This window comes from Mus musculus, chromosome 18, assembly GCF_000001635.26.
Source record: "Mus musculus strain C57BL/6J chromosome 18, GRCm38.p6 C57BL/6J".
Taxonomy (NCBI): domain Eukaryota; kingdom Metazoa; phylum Chordata; class Mammalia; order Rodentia; family Muridae; genus Mus; species Mus musculus.
In genome coordinates, this window is record NC_000084.6 from 16,021,107 (window position 1) to 16,042,357 (window position 21,251).

At 40.9% G+C, this 21,251-nt stretch overlaps 2 long non-coding RNA genes across 2 annotated transcripts; one reads left to right on the top strand and one right to left on the bottom strand.

Annotated features, from left to right (window-relative positions):
- Window positions 1-399: 399 nt before the first annotated feature.
- Window positions 400-15,177, top strand: Gm30512. Its single transcript, XR_386081.3, has 4 exons — window positions 400-820; window positions 1,480-1,593; window positions 2,911-2,985; window positions 10,639-15,177. It is a non-coding gene; the product is annotated as a predicted gene, 30512 (long non-coding RNA).
- Window positions 15,178-16,028: 851 nt separating this feature from the next.
- On the bottom strand, window positions 16,029-18,773 carry Gm41673. Its single transcript, XR_877200.1, has 2 exons — window positions 18,696-18,773; window positions 16,029-17,474 (listed from the first exon to the last, which is right to left on the bottom strand). It is a non-coding gene; the product is annotated as a predicted gene, 41673 (long non-coding RNA).
- Between the last annotated feature and the right edge of the window lie 2,478 nt (window positions 18,774-21,251).

Below are 21,251 nucleotides of genomic sequence, written 5' to 3' on the forward strand. Positions count from 1 at the left end.
AGGGTAAAGGACTTGGGCGTCAGTTAGGGAGATAGCTAGGAAGAGCATTTCAATATGAAGGAACATATTGGCAAGTTAAATACTTTAAATTATTGGGTACAAAGGGAGTTTCTTTGATCACTCACCTAACCATTCCTGAATGGCACAGATCTCTTATAACACAGGTAGTATTACTGAGAGCATTTTTCTATTTTCAGACAATCACATTTGCACTTGAAGAGATCCTTGGATGAACCCCGCAGTGGCCCTTAGCCCTGTTTAGCTTTATACTCCATTTCATAAGATGTAAAGATCTGAGCGCAGCTTGTATCCAAATCATTCGGTGTTCTGGTCTCTTCCTATATCCCTCCTGCTCATTTCTGGCCTTTTTCCTGGCTTTACTTTGTGCCCAGAGATGAAAACACATATTACTCTTCCAAAGGATGCCAATAGCTATTTCTGAACTGCTTCTCATGGAGGCAGCTTCTGAGGAAAGGAGATGTACTTGCAGGGCTATTCTGGTCCTGGATCTTCTAGGGAGGGAGAGGTAGAAATAAATTAAAAAAAAAAGTCTTGAGAAATAATGCTAGAATTTCTTCCAGAGCAAGAATGGAGGTCACATTTCTGCAAACAGATTGTTTAAAGATCACAACGGAATAAGACTTTTCTCTTGTACACAAGAGTTAGGAAGAGAACCGGCAAAGGAAAGATTATGCAGTGAGGTTTGGGAGGGGCTGCGGCATGGGGAAGTAGATTAGAACCATAAGACTGAAGCTAGCAAGACAGCGATCTGTGCGTAATAGACTATGACCAGAGGGCTTTAACGGCAAAGAGAAAACAGGTGAGTTTTGAGTTGATTTTGCTAATTTCCTCTTGACTGCTCTAGTCTTTACCTTTATAATACTTAGGGTTTGTGGGGCCCGAGGGTGATGTAACATAGATCGCTACTGATGGGAAAAGTAGATCTGAGAAAGGGATGTCATGAAGCAAGCAGAAAGAAGACCGAAGAAGGGAGTAAAGGAAGATCCCTAGGTGCTATTGTAGAGGGGGGAGTGGCAAGTATCACCTGGTTTGCAGTAGGAAACATTTGTTTGTAGCATTTGGAACAATCTAAAATGAGGGCAAAGGATCTCTTCACTTCTAATGATAAGGTTGAAGACAATTTATTTTACTGGCAGTTTTAAGAGAAGCAAAATCGAGAAGACAGGGAATTCTGATTTATTTACACATCTTTTGTCAATTCTGAAATTCCAGTGCTGAGCTGCGAATGTTCAAGTCATCACTTTTAACCATGTTAGGCAGTCACATATCCTGATTTTATTTCTAAATGCAGTAGGAAAGAAGACAAAGAGGAGGAAGGAAAAGAGGGAGCAACGAAAAGCTTCAGAATTCCCTTTGTCAGAATTTTGGGCTGTTGATTTGTATAAAATTGCCTTTCTCTTTCTCTCGGCCTGGCTGCTCCGCTCCACCCCTGCACCGGATTGTGATCACTGGGAGAAGAGCGGCTCTAGCGCAGCGATTGTGGATGATGCAGTTTTCCCTGACTGAAAACCTAAGGGCTCCTTGTTCGTTGAGAAGAATTTATGGTCAGCAATCTCACAATGATATTAAAAGGTAAACTCTTGCTGACTGAAGAAATCGCTGCAGTTTAAGTCCGACCCCGTGTCTCAGATTTAGGCGGCCTCAGCTATCTAAAGAAGACTTGGCCTTTCAGTACTCACAAAAGGGCGATGAGCAGCTTTGTCACAGTAGATATAGTTTGTAGAACTGTGAGTTTGGGTGCAGTTCTATAGAAGCATCACAGGCTGAGTGCCATAATCTTAACATGGAAAAGAATAGGCCTTAGGTATAGCTCAGTGGATAGTGTTTCCCATCCGAGCCCAAAGACTAGAGTTTGGATCTCTAGTACTGCCATGAAAGTAAAAGCCTAGCATTCATGGTAGCCTGCCTGCAATCCCAACCTTTGGGAGGCAAAGGCATGATCTCCCCAGAACAAGCAGGGTACATAAGACGATCATTAATAATTACCTGCTGGTTAGTTCTTGACATAGACTTTGTATGCCTTATGACTGCATATTAAAAATAATTCTTATCTTAGTTCCATTTCTTGTTTCTGTAATAAAATAAACTGGAAAAGTACTTTAAGGGGATTGTGGGGGCGATAGTTAGCTATTGTATTACATCCATTGTCAAGAGAAAGAACTTGTGACTTAATGCATGCACACAAGAGTGCCAGGCTCAGTACTCAGCTCAGTTTCTCTACTGCAGTTCAGTAGAGAGTTACAGAATACTATCACACAGGTTAGAATTCCCTTTCTAGTGAATGGGGTCACCCACAGTTGTCTTCTCACTTAGTTTCTATAATTAAGATAAGGTCCCACAAACATACTCATAGGGCAAACTAATCGAGATGGACATCCAGACTGCCTTTCTAGATGATTCTAGGTTGTGTCAAGTTGATAATTCAAAATAATCATCATGATATTTATGGTGTCTTTACCTTTTTCTGATGGCTAACCTAGTGCCAGGGTAAAGTTCTCTAACTACCCATTTACAACAGCTCCCCTCCCACAGTGTCATTGGTTTGCAGAGAAATGCTGGATTAAACATCATCATAGACCATTGTTATATAAAGCTCTTTTCATAATCCAGTGCCCCCATAGGATGAAACTACAAGAAAGTTATATGAAATGCTGTCATCTACCTGTGAACTGCACTGTGAAGAACGGTAACTCATGTACATTTTAACTTCAGGCATATTTTGTTCTGTATGTTCTCATCTTTGACCCCTTGATTAATTCCAGAAGGCCTTAGAAAAAATAATTCACAAGATTCATGATAGTATTATATATGTCCTGCATTGAGAAAGGCCTGTGTAAGAACCTCCTTCCAGTAGTCTATGAGTTCCAAACATGCCATGTTTACTCCTAGATCTGTGTCAAGACTTGTGTTTCAGAAATTCTTCCATGTCATGCAACATGCCTGGCGAGTCCCTTGAAACTCAAGGTATTTAATGCAAAGCATTTTAAGTATAACGTGGAGGTAGCTTAGTGGGTAAAGTGCTTGCCATTCATCTTAGTTTCCATTGCTTTGAAGAGGCTCCATGATCATGAAAATTCTTTATAAGGAAAACATTTACTTGGGTCTGGCTTACAGTTCAGAGGTTTAGTCCATTATCATGGAGTTCCCACCATGCAGGCAGATATTGATGATGGAGAAGGAGTTTGAGGGTTCTCCATCTGGATCCCTCGACAGCAGTGTGTGTGTGTGTGTGTGTGTGTGTGTGTGTGTGAGAGAGAGAGAGAGAGAGAGAGAGAGAGAGAGAGAGAGAGAGAGAGAGAGAGGTGAGGGAAGGGGAGGAAGGAGAGGGAGAGGGAGAAAGACTGGGCCTAACTTAATCATCTGAAACCTCCAAGCCCATCCCCAGTGACCCACTTCCTCCAACAAGCCCACACTTCCTAATAGTGCTACTCCCTATGAGCCTATTGGGGTCATTTTCATCTTACCTACCATCCCACTCTAGCATGAAGAGTTAGATTCATAGAACACATGATAAATGCCAGATTGTGAAGTACATTTCTATGGTTACAATACTGGGAAGGTAGAGGTCTGGATGGTCAGCCCTGTTAAATTTGTGAGCTCCAGGCTTGTGGACAGACTGACTATCTTAATAAAGGAAAAGATTCAACACTGCCCTCTGGTGTATACACACACACACACACACATGAATGCACATTCACACACAGAGAAAATTATGATAATTAGCAGCTCCTGTCTAGTAGAGTTTAGTTATCATCCTCTATCACCAATTTAAGGTGAATAGTTTAAGAAAACGATTTAAAGGGGGGAGAATTAGCACAGATTTAAGATATTATCATACCATATTTCCTTATGAACTGATGGGAACTATTTTGAGAAAACTAATATGAGTTATCTAGATACACATCCATAAGTAGACCGAAAGATTATGTTAAGCACATAGCTAATTTGCCTAAGAATCACTTTGTTGATATCTACAAAAAAGTGAAGCAAAATAAAACACCCCAATGCTATAAAATGCAGCAGGCTCATGCTAGAAGAAATTGGATGATGAAATCTGTGTATAGGAGGCTTCATTAAAAATGAAGCCATGTGATTTATTGCCACAGAGTAACTATAAGTCTTAATGGACTGCAGGTACACATTCCAGCTGAAGGAGCCCTGAAGAGCAGATGTGCTTGCTCCTGTCCCCTGACCCCTTCCTCTCAGTGGTTGCTTAGGCTATTTTCTTTCCTAACATTTCTTACCTGTCTCTATCCTGGCACTCACTTCCTACAACCTTGCCATTGCTGTTTCTGCAAGGGCGCCCTTGCCTGAGTGGGTTAATTTGACTGATACTGTGATATGTTGTGTCACACTGGAAACCCAGTCCCTGCTGCATTCTCTGGAACCTGGTTTTCAGAGGCACATTTGATGTTCCACTGATTAATGACACTGCTTCAGTGCTATTCCAGAGAACAGAGCCCATCCCAGAGTTTCCCAAACTCAACTTTTCAGTTATTTGTTATAAAAACACACAGATGCACTTTATTACACGCTGTTAAGTACCCACCAGAATGCCTTTGGCACTTTAAAGCCTGCTTAGCAGAAGAGAAATCAGATTCATACATGTAAGCTCTCAGCATATTGGATCAAATCTAGTTTCTTTATTATTTTTAAGTATGCCTTTTCAAACAACGGAAACATGGTAGAGCTGTCTTTGCACCATGGCAGATGGATAGAAAACTTACTAGGGCGTGAGTATGTCCGTTATTTACTCTCCCATGAATGGCTGCTGATCATAATCATTTTTCTAGCTGGGCTGTGACAAAAAGGATTATTTCTTTTGTCCTGGAATGTCAAGATGAGCGTATTTGTTCAGAGGATGAAGGGGACAAAATTAGACCAAGTTACTGGGGTATAATAAATTCACAGCAATCACAAGCCAATGTTCTCTAATTCTTCCTACGCTATGAACCCTAAATATTCTGATCCCTGCACAGTTACCACACTTATCCCTTTGTCCTTATTGAATTAACTGCCTTTTCTTTTCCACTGTCTCCTGAGGGGACTTCATTTTAAGTCTTTCGGTTTAATTCCATTAATTGGCATATTGTCTAGTCTCATGTTCTCCTCATGGGTTCTGAACTTCTGCTCCCTCAGCTCTTAAGCTCCTTAGCTGTATTTTGCAGCACTGAATGACAAGGTGCCTCATCTGTAGACAAAGCATGTGCATTCTTATCTTTCTCTTCCAGGCTAATGTTTAACAATGAACTCACAGTTCTGCCAGTTTATCAGGCCATTAGGTAAACCAAAGTACAGAGTTTCTTGATTGTAAAGCCATCCTCCTGAAATCCAGGGAAATTAGTTAGCTAATTTGAGCTTCAGAGCTAACAGTTCTAAATGATGGCAGGTGGAATTAAAGGACATGTGTCTGCCTTTGCAGATCCCTTTACCTAGAACCGAGGCAGACCTCGGGTCATGCTATCCTGATCTTAGATCTGTTGCTTCTGTATCAGTCTGTATGAGTAGGCAGACAACTTGAAGATGCTGTATACAGCTCTTATTCTCAAAAACTACAGCCCTACCATGGGAAGAAAAAGAAAACTTGCAAACCAAGAGTTGTAGTGAAGATGGGGTAATTTCTGTGGATGACTGAGTGCATTATCTAGAATGTGACACATAACTAATGCTTGCTGTCATTGTTACCAGGACTGTTAAAATCGCAGAACCCTAGTTCAGCAGTGAATCTCAAGTACTGCCACTGCAGAGATTGTCGTTCTATCTTAACATGTGCATTGGCCACTCACAATGCTTTAGAAGTTTGGAGACCTTTTGCTGACCTCTGCGGCAATCGCACACGCACACACGCACACACACACACACACACACTCATACATACACACACACACACACACACACACACACACCCACACACACACACACACTCTCTCTCTCTCTCTCTCTCCTTTTTAAAAAGTAACACTAATTCTATTAGTAGAGTATTTACATCTTTTCCACAAGCCAAACTTGGGTGTGACTTTATCTTAACTTTAGAGTGCTCATGCAGGGTGTCATTTTGAGAGACTGACTGTTTATATAATGTGACTTTTTTTTTAATTTCACAATTGTTGTCATTTTCAATTAAACCAAAACTCTTTAAAAGTAGAGACCCTATCTATTCTTCCACACATCCAGGACCACCATAACTAGAGTCTCTTACAAAAATAGTCTAACCAAAAAGAAAACAGATGTCAATATAATCTAGTACATAATTAGACAAGAGCCAAACCTAGGAAGGGTTTTTATACCCATCCCTGAGATGACATTAAACATTCCAACTTGTGACAACTTGTAAAGGAAGGTGAGAAGCTGTTCACTATAATCTGGAAAATAAGACCTAGGCTAGTGTGCCACTCACAAGGGGATCCCATCCTAAAGACATGAGATTTCTGAAAAAGGCTGAAGCATTCAGCTCTCTATGAAATCGCTGGTAATGACAAGGGAAAAAATTAACTGAAGACATTTGGATTAGCCAGGCAATCTCTGAATTTAAAGAAGAGTTCAATTTAATGTATTAGGGGTTTTGTCTTGTTCCAAATCTATTTCTGGCCATTCACACATTCTATAAACATGAAGGCAATCAACACACAAAACAAAGACACCTCATACCGCCCAGTTAACAAATAACAAGCTGTTTTTATTTTGTCTTTGAGGGAGTTGCTTTTTGTTGTTTTGTTAGTGCTATTTTGATACAAGGTGTCATGTAAGTATCTAAGGCTGCCTTCCAATTTACTGTGGAGTCATAGGTGGTCTGAAATGCTTTTTCCTCCTTCCTACACCTGAGGTGCTGTAATTATAGGCTGGTGGCACCACACCTCGCTTTTTGTGCTCCTTAGAGCTCCAGCCTCAGTTCTAAGATGTGTCTCATAGGTGTTCTAAGAACAACTTCTTAGATGTAAGTAAACCATGGCCCTGAAGTTCTCAGTAGTTACCTTGTCATCATTTTGAAGGCATGACTACTAGTGATATGATTACATACTAGCAAATGCTAGCACATGAAATTGCTGAATAGAAACACAAAATACTGTCTTAACATAGGCAAAAATAGATTCTATGTCTAGAAATAGAAAGTAGTGAGTCTAGCTATTGTACCTAGCAGTTCCACATGTCTTCAGGGTCTGGAAGCTAGCTTTTTTTTTGTCTTTTTTGTTTTTTTTTGTTTACCACCTTGCATGAGCAATTTTCCTTTTCATGGCTTTGATATGTCTACTAGATTCCCACGATGTCCCTCTGGTTAAGAAGAGTAGAGAAGCTTAGGTAGAAGTCAGGGCTGCACTTTCAATACCTCTCCTATGTCCCCTCCCTGTTTTATTACCTCAGGCTTCCATGACATATTGACACTCTGTCTCCCATTCACCTTAGAAAGTCAGCTGTATGAAGGTGGATTTCATTTATATATATATATTTGATGCTATTCTGTTCATTAGTGTCATGATAACACTTGGTAGAGGGTTAATGCTTAATGAGTGTTTTGGGGTGAATAGGAGAATGAATCACAGTCATTAGCAATACAGTAATTAGTTCGCATAAGACAAATCCCAAATCAAGGCACTATGAGGGCTAGAGCAGCCTTGGCTGGTGAGAACTGGCTGGAGTCCAACCAACGTTGGCTGTATCAGAGGTGGAAGTTCTCACTCATCACATGCTAGGGGGGGTCTGTATTTGTTAGGAGACAGATATATAGTACCTGAAATCTTGTGCCTTTAAATAATATCCCAGAACATAATTTATAACACAAGCATGCTTAGGAGTAGGTACTTTTAAGGAGGGTTGCTGATTACAGAACTCTCCAGGAACAATTATGCATTTTTGTTGGAAAACCCTTCTAAAGTCTGACCTTGCAGCCAAGGGCAGATTTCAGATCACCTCATAAATAACTGCACCTGCACAGAAACCCTTCCCTACCAAAATGTTAAAGAGGAAAGGATTGAAGAAGCAAGTCCAGAGTCCAAGTCAGCCGGCTGCAGCTTTATGATCGACAATAAAAGCTGTCATCTGGTTTGTCAATTATATACAGACTGAAAGGTCTTCAGGGAGATCTCCACACAAAGGACTTTAAGGACACACAAAAAGTCTACATCAGGATATGTGTCAAGGAACAGCTAATTAGTAAGAACCTAGTAAGGGAAGACTGACAGTAATGTAAATTAATGACATTATAGAGTATTGCAACAATCTGTGATTGAGCATTTACATAATCACTCATTATAGTTTCCCTGTTGTGTCTCAGGTCAATAATGTGCAGTTTGAAGACATTCTAATACATATTTACTCATTAGTCTACAAAGCCTTCCAGGACAGAGTCTCAGTCTCTGCCTAAATTAATTCGTATTTAAATCATAATATCAAATAATTACTACACAGACTAGGAGAAAATTAGAGGCAAAATATGCATTACATATGGGCCATTTTTAAAAGTCTTCTGTTTATGTAGAAAAGGCTGCTTCTGATATACCACAATGCATTTGTAATTAGGGGCTCACATGCCTGTGTTTGTTTCCAATTGCCAGAAGACTGTGGAGGCTAGTTCGTGACTGTGTAGGAGGTGGGGGACAGTGGGCCCAGGGAGAAGAACTGATGGATTTGTTACCTTTTATTTGGTCATAAAAGCACAGCAGTGTCTCAAAGCAAAATGCCAACAAGGATGAGAACAAATTATTCCAGGCCCTGGGTATTCTCTATGACCCTTAAAAGTGAAAAATCACTAAGTGATAATTACATTTGACAAGTTGAAATAATAGTCTAATTTTTTTTTGCTTGTAAATTACCATAATCTATCATGGAAATGAATTCAAAATGAAGCTTGCTGCTTAGATGGGGCCAATCATATTGACCTGTATGTTTATATAAATGCAATACTCCTTAAAGAATGTGCTAACTAGAAAGACACACTGCCACTTACCCTAAGAACAAATGTCCTACATGCTGCGTGATATGTCTCCATGACCATGGTGCTACTAGGGTGGCTGAGTGTGTTCATCTCAAGCCAATCATGAAAGGCAAGTGGCTACCAGCGATTGGAGTCATTGCCAAAGCCATTTATACATTCATGAAAGCTAAGCACCACTTCTTACAATTAGTGATAGGGGCTGAGATCCTGAGTTTTCTATTCAAGTAAAACAGGCTACGCATTCTTAGAAGCTGAGTAAAGTGTTTTCAGATTCCCAGATGGATACATCCTTTGGAATATGTGGCCATTTTTTGCTTTACTGAAGCTGATTGGATTACTGTCAGAGAATTTATTATGCCATACCCATATTTCATTTAGGGATCAGTAGTAATCCTTCATTTGTATAAACACTGACTTCTCTCTTCAAATAACATTAGTAATAATTATAAATGTATTTTTACTTGTTTCCACGATGACTACATAACATACTCTCAGAAAGTATTAAGTAGAAATTGCTCTGGAAAGCCAGTCTATGCGCGTACAGTCACTATCTTTTAACTTCTTTGCCACATAAAATTTGATAACTCAAAGTTAAGATTAGGAAACACATACACACTTTTTTTGTATTATTAAGGATGCATATATAATGGATCATCTCTGGATGTCACCAGAAAAGATGACAGACTATGTTTCCCATGTCCTGAGCAGTTCAAAATCCAAGTCAAAAGTTGTGTGAGGCGGCAAGAAAATGGGATGCAATGATTCCTGTAAAACATGACTGTAGTTAGCATGTTCTGTAACATTGGGAGCTGGGCCCAAAGTGCAATGGCTGAAGGGCTCTCAGACAGGCCTAAGCATGGCAAACATGGTGCCAACAGGTCTTTTCCCTTACCTCTCTCTTTCCCTTCCTAACTATTGGATCACATTCTGAAAGTGAGCTCCCAAGGGCCATTCCCATACTTGGCCATTGACTCATTTCTGACACAAAACACTAAAGTCTAACAATCATAATCCATGATTTGACTAACAAGTCTACTCAAGACTTACCAACCCACTCTAGCACAGACTCCCACTATTTCTCCTTAAAAACACACTTTATGCAAAAACTACCTACTATTGCTGCTTGCTGTCTGTCTTGTCTGCCTTTGATCTACTGTCTGATCCACAGGCAGACACCCCAACACACCTCAACCCCTCTTTGTCCCTCCAGGGTAATAAATCTCCTTTGTGCTGAGAATTTGGTGTCTGGGTGTGTCATTTACAGACTCTGGGGAGGGGTGCAACTCCCTTCAGTGGCTGTACTCTGTGTTAGCAGCCATTTGATTATCAGTGGTTTGCATGCTCTCTCTCTCTCTCTCTCTCATTGAACAGAGATTGTTCCCTCATGTAATATATACCAACCCAACCTCGGTTTACCTCCCTCAACTCCTCCGAGTTCCCTAAGATGTGTTTATCTAAAGATTGACGGAGGGAGGGTATATTCTATGGAGGTGTAGTCAGGTACAGGGAAAGTGGATTCCTCAGTAGGCCCATGTTGAGAGGGGTCAAGCAGCCCCTATTATAGTGAGTCAGGCATACCTGTCTGATGCCTGGTAAGTGTGGGGTGGAACATCCCTAGCTGTTGCCAGGTAACTGATGGGCAGAGCTTAGACAGAATGCTAACACCCTGCATCTTTCTTCTTTCACAGATCCACTCCCCCTCCATTTTCCTGCAGAAAGGAACGGGTATTCAACAGAGAACAACCAAGGAAGACAAAACAAAATAGACTAAGACAAAGCAAAAGCCCTCATATTGAGGCTAGGCAAGGCAAGGCAACCAAATAGCAGGCAAGAGTCAGAGAGGCACCTGTTTCCATTGTTAGAAGTCCAACAAAAACACCACACTTAACATATGAGCATAGGACCTGGTGCAGACCCTTGCAGGTCCCATGCTTGCCACAGTTCCTGTGAGCCTATTGAACCCTGCTTAGATGATTCAGTGTGGGTAGGCCATGCTCCCCTGCTGTCCTCCACCCTGTCTAACTACTATAATCTTTCCTTTCCCTTTTCTGTGGTCCCCAAGCTTCAGGGGAAGGAACTTGATGGAGAGCTCCAATTTAGACATTCTCTGCATAATGTCTAGCTGTGGATTCTGCACCCACTCTGGCGTGCTGCCAAGAGGAGTGGAAGCCTTTCTGATGATGACTGGACAAAGATTAATCTATGAGTGTATCAGAACATCAACTGGAATAATTTCTTTGTGGTTTTGTTTTGTTTTGTTTTATATGGCTGGTCCGATTTGATTCTACCCTAGGTCTCTGGGCCATCCAGTGTCTAGTTCCTGGGCATCCTGGCAGTACAGGGAAGGAGTTTCCACTCATGGAATGTGCCTCTAGTTAAACCAGACTTTGGGTGACCGCTTCTGTACATTCTGTGCCACCATCGTCCTAGCATATTTTGCAGACAGGACAGATCGTAGGTCATAGGTTTTCGGGCTGGGTTGATGTCCATGTTTCTCTTTCCAAAACCTGCAATGTATCTTCCTAGACCAATAGGACTAGAATGTAGAGGTGAAAGCGACTTGGAGGCACCAGCTTGACCTCTCTATTTTCAATGAACTATGTGAATGTTGTATTCAGCAATTCGGTCCCTGCTATCAGTTTGCAGAGAGCAATTGTCTTAGTCAGGGTTTCTATTCCTGCACAAACATCATGACCAAGAAGCAAGTTGGGGAAGAAAGGGTTTATTCGGCTTACACTTCCATACTGCTGTTCTTCACCAAAGGAAGTCAGGACTGGAACTCAAGCAGGTCAGAAAGCAGGAGCTGATGCAGAGGCCATGGAGGGATATTCTTCACTGACTTGCTTCCCCTGGCTTGCTCAGCCTGCTCTCTTATAGAACCAAGACTACCAGCCCAGAGATGGTCCCACCCACCAGGGGCCTTTCCCCCTTGATCACTAATTGAGAAAATGCCTTACAGTTGTATCTCATGGAGGCATTTCTTCAACTGAAGCTCCTTTCTCTGTGATAACTCCAGCTGTGTCAAGTTGACACAAAACTAGCCAGTACAGCAATCCTCTGCCCTAGAATCAGCATACGTTATTTGGGTTTCTTCATGGCAACCCATGGCCAACTTATCTGCATACATCCCTTACCTACCACTGGAACCCTGGCCTGGTTACCAAAGATGTCCAGTTCAGACTTTATGTCCTCCATTACTAGGACTCTTCATTAGGATAGTCCTCAGAGCTTCCAGGAAGTTGTTACTGCTCTGGCTTTCCACACTGACTCCTAAATGACCTCTAATTTCAGCCATCTCTCCTCAAATACTCTTCCTCCAATCCCCTCACCCAATAATTCCTGCTCCCATGCCACCATACCACCCCTGAAATCTATTCTATCTCCCTTTCACCAGGAAGTCCATGGGTTCTTTCTACCCCAGCCCTCCTCTTTACTTAACTTCTCTGAGCCTGTGGATTGTATCTTGATTATCATTATTTTAAGACTAATATCCACTTATGAATGAAGATATACAATAATTGTCTTTCTGGGTCTGGATTACCTCAGTCAGGATGACTTTTTTCTTGTTACATCTGTTTGCCTGCAAATTTCAGGATGTTATTATTTTTAACAGCTGAGTAATATTCCATTGGTAAATGTATCACATTTTCTTCATCTTTTCTTTGGCTGAGTAGCATCAGATGTGAGAGTGATCTGTGAGAGTGATCTGGGTTTGAGATCTATCACCCCATTGATCAGGATTGATTTGGTTGATCTAACTTCCCTTTCACACCACTCCATGCAGAAACTCCAAGCTGCATACTCACGGAAAGAGGATGAGATTTCTAAAATAGAGAAGTAGCTGCTAGGGTTTAGGTCTAGTTGAGATCTCCTCCTAGAGCCTCCAAACACACCTCTCAGGAACAATGCCTTCTTAAAAACATGCAAACGAAGTAGAACAAGGTGGCTACACCCTTGCAGAATCTTTATATGTAGCTGTTTACATAGTATCCCAATGAGTTAGAAAGTATATATTGAAAGCATACATTGGAAGTATACATTGAAATCAAAGAGATGCTGTCTAGTACAGCATATCCTTTCAGAGTGCTTACCCTCTATGTTGGATGACACTCTGGATCCTTAGAGTAGGAGATCCTGCTTCCCTTTGCCACTCTTGCATAGAATACAACTGGCCTGAAACTCCACCTCCCACTTTTGCTTAATAACAGAAGGCTGTTATGACTTTGCAAATATCCCATTCTTCCCTAGAGAAGAAGGTTTAACGGGATGATGATTTTGGGAACCAGTAGATGGTTTGCATCTCCATGAAAGGGCATCTCTAGGCCTTCACAGCCATAATCATAAGGATGCGAGAAAGTACGATAAGTCACATGGGATCATTTTTCCTTGGCTAAGTCATATATACTCTACATTAAAAAATAATTAGGTAATTACTCACTGATGTCTTTTTCTCCTAAGCACCTATAACTAGAAATCAGGAGATTAGAATGTAGAATCTTTCTTATCTAGTAGTTAATGAAATTTAGGTTTTGCAAAATAATTTTCCAGGGTAAGTTGAGGGGAACATTATGAAAACAATATCTTACTATGAATATTCTCTAATTAGATCACTTTTCATCAGTTTATTTTTGTTGCTGTTTTGTTTTCTTTTCTTTTCTCTACTTCATGGAAATTCTGGGTGTATAAGCCCTTATGCAACTCTATCTTTTTAATTTATAAAATGAACTTAAAATGTTCTCTTTATTGCGAATGCACATACAAAATAATGTCTGGCAAGAGAGTAGAACAACGGGTGTGGACTCTGAACCCATGTTCTCTGACTACAGAACACAAGGTCAGGCCACTGGCTTCCTTAGCAGCCTGGGTTCCATCTTCACAGGTGACTGCTTTTCTACATGTGGTGTTGGGCACTTGTGACCTTTGTTTTATTTATTTTTTGTTTTTGTTTTTGTTTTTGTTTTTTGTTTTTTTGTTTTTTTCCTTTTTGTTTAAGGTGAGATAGGATGACTTCATGACAGACTTCAAATTGGCAGTTGAAGGGACTAGGCTTAAGAACTGAGAAAGTCCAGGAAAACCCAGGCAAGCAGTTACTAGAAAACAAAAACAACAACAACAACAAAAACAAAAACAAAAACCAAACAACCATACTTCAAGCAGCTAGTCAGAAACTAGAAGCTGCCCAGCCACCTAGCCTGAAGCAAGGACAATGGACAGCAGATCAGCAAGTTTCCAGACCTCCCTGGTAATGGAATGTTCCTAGAGATGAAATAAGATAAAGGCCAACTACCTTGGACTTCCTCATTAACACTTTGAAGCCCCCCACCCCCCACCCCAGTGCCCCAGTAATGGGATGCTCAGAGATGGAGTCAGATAGAGTTCCCCTACCCCAGTGTTCCCTTAATGTGCTTTAAATTGGGCCTGTGAGCTCGTTTGATTTTCTCTCCATTTTGGAATGAGGGACCCACACATGCTAGATTTAGGCAGAATAAAACACTTCTTGCTTTTGCAAACTACTTGAGTCTGGGGTATCACTCTTCAGCAAACAACGGATCCTTACAAAGAAAGGGACTTAATTTACTGATATATTGGATTTTTTTAAAAAGTAGATAAATATGAATTTCAATAGAAGCTGTTAACTTTATGAGTAATATATAATCTCAGAGGATGAATTGGGCAACAACTATTCAAAATTACACCAACAATTGGACAGCTTATTCATTTCTTCTAGAAATGGATTGATCATTGCAAGAGCCCAGCAATTCTTGGATCAGCATGTTCAAATTAACAAAATCTTATATTCTAAGACATGGCTTCAGACTGGAAGGAATCTTTTACTTTTAATAATTTAGATATTTTTACATATTTTTCCCTCTTTGGTCTTTTGAGCCAGGGTCTTACACAGTCTGGGCTGGTCTAGCCTTCACTATGTAACAGATGCTTGCTTTGAACTACCCTGACCCTTCTTCCTCCATCTCCTACGTGCTAGTATAATAGGTATGTGCCATTTTGCCCAACAGAAGATTTTGCATCTTAAGCTAAATGGATATATTAGTTATTATATTACTAAGTGAATATATTATAAATCTAAATGAATATATGTTATTATTTTCAAGTTCACATGGAAGAATCTTTCTGTCTCCTCTGATGTAACTATTGGAATCAGTCAGTGGGTCCAATTTGTGCTGTACTGTATCCTATCACTGTAAAGTTGGCTGTTTCAAACATCATACGCTTATTGTGATTATTACAGCTCTAAAATCAACATGGGTTTCATGGAATTGAAGCCAGAGACCTGTCAAGGGAGTCCTCCCTCAGAAGGTTCTAGAGGAGTAGGGTATTTTCTCTGCCTCTTTAAACTCCCAGAGCTGCACTTCTGTGCTTATGCCCTGCTTCTCTGTCCTTAGCATGAATCTCTTCAAATATCCACTCTGCTTCTATTATTGCCACTGTAGCTCCTCCACACATCACCCTCCCTCTACAAGGAACTGTGACCACACTGGTGTAATCTAGGTATCACAGGACTATTTCCTCATTGAAGAATCCCCAAGCTAATCATGTCTGCACGTGTCTCTGCCATCTAAGTCATCAACACTGGGCTGGAGAAGTCTTCAGTGTTTGTTATGAGCATTAGGTCTTCTTCTACAGAACTTGGGCTTGACTTCCAGTACCCACATGGTGCTCACAACTACCTGTAACCCCAATACTCATAAAACATAAATAAAACAATCCTCACCAATTCTAAAGTTAATACATGAACATAATGTATTAAGGTCAGAGAACATTAATCTAGCCTTACGGAAGCCACTTTTTGGTTTTATATTATGAACTAGTGAAAAAGATCTGGGGACATGTTTTAGTCCATTTTCCACAGAACACTGCAGATTAGGGAATTTATGGGGAACCTAAAGAGTAGGTGTCAAAGATACAAGAATGAGCATTTGTCACGGGCTTTTCTGCTTTATTACCCCATGGCAAAAGGAAGATGGAAGAAAGGCTTGCTGATCCACAAAGTCCAAGGGTGGGTCCTATCGTTTCTTTTATAAGAATCCTACATCCAAGAAAATAAATGGACTCTTGCAAGTGTAGTATTAATTTATTCACGAGGGGGTTTCTTACGACCTTTATAAACACCTCCTCTGAAGTCTGGAGCTACATTTGTGATCCAGTTTCCAACACATTAAGTTTAGAAAATACGTCCAACCCACAACAAGAATCTTATGGGCGTTGAACTGTTCCTGAGCATTTTAGGAGTGGTTTATTTTCCAACCATGCTAATTGTAAATAGTTATTATGACATTGAAGTATGTTCTTAGGAAAACTAGTAGTAAATACACCAAAGCAATAGAAATGAATTTTTTCCTCACTTCGTTGAGATCTGCATTAAAATAAATAGTTCCTCTCCAAAATATTGCTATTTACCACATTGATGAAATAAATAGGAGTCTTGCCTCAAATGATACAGAAAAAAAATAAAAATATTTAGTTAGCATCAGCCACTGATGCAGCGGGGTTTGATTTACAATTTTAAAGTTTTTTTTTTTTAAGAAAAGCAGGAAGTTGGAATATTTAAATCAATGTCATTCAGATGTCTTTGGGAAACAAACAAAGCTCTATCGATTGAACAACCAAATCACTGTTGGAATTAATCAGTATGGACTTGATAAATTCCAATGATGTAGAAAATTAGCACTTTGCATGTTTCCCGGATTTTGATTCCATTTGGATGTCTGGCCATGAATTATAACCACTCTTCTTGGACGCGAGCTATTTCACTTGAAATCCATTATTTCTAGCAGAATTATGAGTCTTGTTAGGGAAATGCCAGCTATTTCCATTCTGAGCATCTGCAGTGCGGTTCTATTATTAACACAATGCTCATTTAGAAAAGGGAGAAGACAGAGATTCGCGTCTTAGGGGTGGTGGGGGAGGGGTGGTAGGCGGTGAGTGTTGCTTTGGTGAAGCAAACAAGCTTACAGAGGCTGCTTCCAATTGACACAGCTGTCATGTAAATATCTGTCCCCCGCTGTAGAGCTAAGGGATCCTGGGCATAAAGACCTTGTAGCCATATGTAAACAATGTGGTGCTGATGACAGGTTTACAGCGCTGCTGAAGACTGGTACAGCTGTTCCTATAGCGCGATAGAAAAACTCAGGAGGCAGCTCACAGATGCCGAGCCTTTTCCTTGCCTGTGGAGTCACTTGGGCTTCTGTAGGGGAGCTCTGCTTAGCGGCCTTCTGGGTCACAGCATCCCAGCCCACAGTGAAGGCTTCTGTGCAAGCTGGCTCCCTGCTGGCTTCCCTCCTCTGCTCCAGCTTCAGTTGGATCTTACCCCTGTGTGGCTGCTGGGCAAAGCCCTGCTGCAGCAGCAACTGGGAAACAAAGTTTGACCCTCACCACAGTGGACTGCATCCATCAAAGAGCTCACCAGATCAGAGGATCAAAGCACTAACAGCCTCCGTGCTTACTTAGGTCAGCTACTGCCTCCACCGTTGCTCTCTTTACAGCGTTCTCTGCAGTATTTAGCCTGAGATCGTTAGAGAGAACCAACCAGGAAACAAAGAACAAAGGGTTGCTCAGGGAAAGGTTCACTTTGTCAGAGGAAGCCCTTGGGTATGAGCTGGGAACAATGGCTCTGTTGGAGTCAAAGGGAAGGAAAATTTTGCAGTTTCCAACAACAATGAGGTGACTCTGGACATTTTTTTTTTCAGGCCAATAAATCCCTCCTGTTGACCTTTGGAAACTGTTCTGAATCTTAAAGTCAACATAGTATTTCATACCCAGGATTCCTAGGAATAAAAGGAAGTATAAAGCATGCTTAGAATTTTCAGCTCTACCATGAGCTAATGGTTTAAATCCAAGTACAGACAGCTGTGTGGCCCATACTTATTATCTCTTCACTTGGGAAACCGAGGTAGGATGATTGATTATCATGAGTATTGGGCCAGCCTTGGCTGCACTGGGCAACAGTGTTGCACTGAGATTGTGTCTCTAAAAACAAACAACTAACCAACTAAATAAGTAAATAAATAAATCCAACTTGGTGTGAGGTTATAAGCAGATTATAAAGTTATTTAACCTTAAAATATGAACTAACCAGTACCCCCAGAGCTTGTGTCTCTGGCTTGTGTCACTAGCTGCATATGTAGCAGAAGATGGCCTAGTTGGCCATCATTGGTAAGAGAGGCCCCTTGGTCTTGCAAACTTTATATGTCCCAGTACAGGGGAAAACCAGGGCCAAGAAGTGGGAGTGGGTGGGTAGGGGAGCAGCATGGGGGGAGGGTATAGGGAAATTTCAGGATAGCATTTGAGATGTAAATAAAGAAAATATCTAATAAAAAATTGAAAAAAATTTTCTTATAGAAATTTCTTGTGTCTTGTTATGTTGAATTAACTAATACGCACAATGCATATTAAGTCTTTAATTGCATGAGTGTAAAATCTACACAATATATATGATCTTCATCTTTCAAAGAATATGGTAATGAAAAGGTCAGCTCAGGAACTTTGGGAAGGTCATGAAACACTCACCCACCCTGGAAGGGAGAGGCTAATTAGCATTTCTCAGACCAAAGGGCAGGAATGACCTGTGGGTGGGGACACATTCCTAAGAACTGACTGTTGCTCACCTTCAGACAAGGGAAGTCCTTGTCACCTCATTCCCTAAAGACCAATCAGTTCAAAAGGTGCACTGTTCTGCCAATCATATTGTGCTCTATTCTGCCCCTGGAAAACATATAAAACTCACCCAAATGGTGCTGGTGGTCACTGCCTCTCCTTCAGGTCTGGGATGAACCCAGTGCACTGGAACAATATAATTCCTCTTGCTTTTTGCCTCTATCCCAGCTCCACATGGTTCACTCAGGGGGTCCCCGGTAAGCTAAGGCTCCCCAGAGTCTTATAGTAACTTAGAAATTCCTACCAAAGAGAAAACATAAGCTTATCAATATTGCACACATCAACTTCCCAAATTCCAATTCTATACCCTGCAGAGATGTGTTCCTGTTTGTAGAGCCCTCTTTAAGTCATATCATTTCTGGAGGCCATATGGCATGGTATACAGGGAGCCACCTCCTCCTTTCCTAAATCTAGAATCTTAATCCTACTATTTCTCAGAAATGATAGGGCAAGGATATGAAGAATCATCTCTCAGAACTCAAGAGACCTTTATAGAAATAGCATAAAGTATACTCAATGTTTCTGGTCATTCACTGTGAATCAAATTGTTCACTGAAAGTGTTGAAAAAGCCTTTGGAGATAGAGTGACAAAAAATTGAAAAACTCCAAGAGTGCTTTTCCTACGGGACAGGCTACCCTGTGTTCTAATGGTTTATATTGAGATGGCTGGGCTGGTTCCATGACAAGCTTCAAACTGGCAGTTAAGGAGACTAGGCCTAAATATGTTTCCAAGAACTGGTAAATTCCAGGCAAGTTCAGGCCTGACAAGCTGCCCTCCCACCTGGCTGGAGGCAAGGACAATGGGCCAGCAGCTCTTTTGAGACCTCCTCAGCAAGTTTCCAGCCCCTGCCCCCAATAATGGGGTAATGGAATGTCCATATAGATGGACCAAATAGATTAACATAGAGTCCACCTACCCTAGAATTCCATAATGTGTTTTAAATCAGGCCTGCAAGTGCTCTTGGGTGTCTATCTTGGGAATAGGAAGATTCCAGAATGCTGGACTTGTGTTTACACTCTATTTGAGTCTAGGGTATCATTCTTTGGCAAATCATAGACCCTTATAATATAAAAGTAAATATTCAAAATAACACCTCTATAAGTTGGTCAGTTACTATTTAAAGCAGGTTGGATTTTTCTTTTGTGTGACAGTGCCCATGATCTCACAGAAAGATTCATTTGCATTTTAAAATGAATGCAGGGACATATTTTTATTTGCCTTGATAAAAACATGCTTTTGGGTTTGGGGCTATTGCTTAATGGGTTATGTATCCACTATATAAGAATTGTCAGGTCCAAGTTCAGATTCCCATTTTTCACATAAAAAGTTGGGGCATAGCCATATATATCTGTTGTTATGTTTTATAAAAAAAGAGTCAGAGATATTCCTTGTAGACTGAGATATGGTGAGGTGGGAGGGTGCCTCAGTAGGTCCATACTGAGGCATCCCTTCCTCCTGAAGTAACAGCCATACAATGGGTATAGTGTAGAATAGACTTTATTTAGGGGCATGGGAAGGGGAGTTGAGAAGGCAGTAGAAACAGAGAGAGGAAGGGAGAGAAAGTGAAAGAGAAGAGGCTGGCCAGGAACGCGTGATCAGGGAACAGGGGATGGGGAAAGAGGGAGAGGGAGAAAGGGGTCAGGGAGAGAAGAGAGTCAGAGAGAGAGGGAAGGGGGATAGACCCAGGAAAGGTCAAATAGCCCCTTTTATAGCAAGCCAGGCCTACCTACTGTTGCCAGGTAACTTTTGGGCAGAGCCTAGAGAGAATGCTAATATCTGTAACCATAAAACTCTGGAACAAAGTCAGATGAATCTACAAAGTTAGTTACTAGCCATAAAAACATGGAGAGCAATAAATGATGGTACATGATGTTAACCTCTGACCTACACACACACACACAGATACACACACACACAGAGGTGGGTATGCTCACAGGTATACAGATGGGCATGCATACACACACACACACAGAGGTACATACACACAGGTAAGTACACACACATACACACACACGGAGGTGGGTATGCTCACAGGTACACAGGTAAGTGTATATACACACACACACACATACACACACACACACACACACACACAAGCTCACATTATACTTGATTTAGAACAATAGAACAGGCAGGCTTTTGTGTTGCTGTGACCCAATATGAAAAAAAGCAATTCAAGCAGAGCAGCAATGTTTTGTTTCTCAGCTTCAAAGTTTGCTTGCACTAGCATGCAGAGGACAGAGCAGTATAGAGAAGCTGACCCCATGGTGGCTAGGGCATTCTTCTTCTAATGAGACAACACCACTTGGCTTTCTTTTTCTTTTTTAATTTCTCAGTAATATCATCACATTATGATCTAGCAAGGCATTTGCCAATTTTTGAGCCATTTCCATCATAAATAATTGTTTCTGTAACAAGCTTTATGAATGTTCTCAGTATTCCTTATGCTAGTCCTGTTGGAAATCAAAATTAATCGTGACAAATCCACTTCTTGTCACCTTGATACCTAAATTCATCTCTTCAAACCATAACATTCCACTTAACACCATAGAGGAATTTTACCAGTCTTATGGTAGATACAGCATGCAGCCCATCTCTATGACTTCTAATACCCTTAGTTTCAAA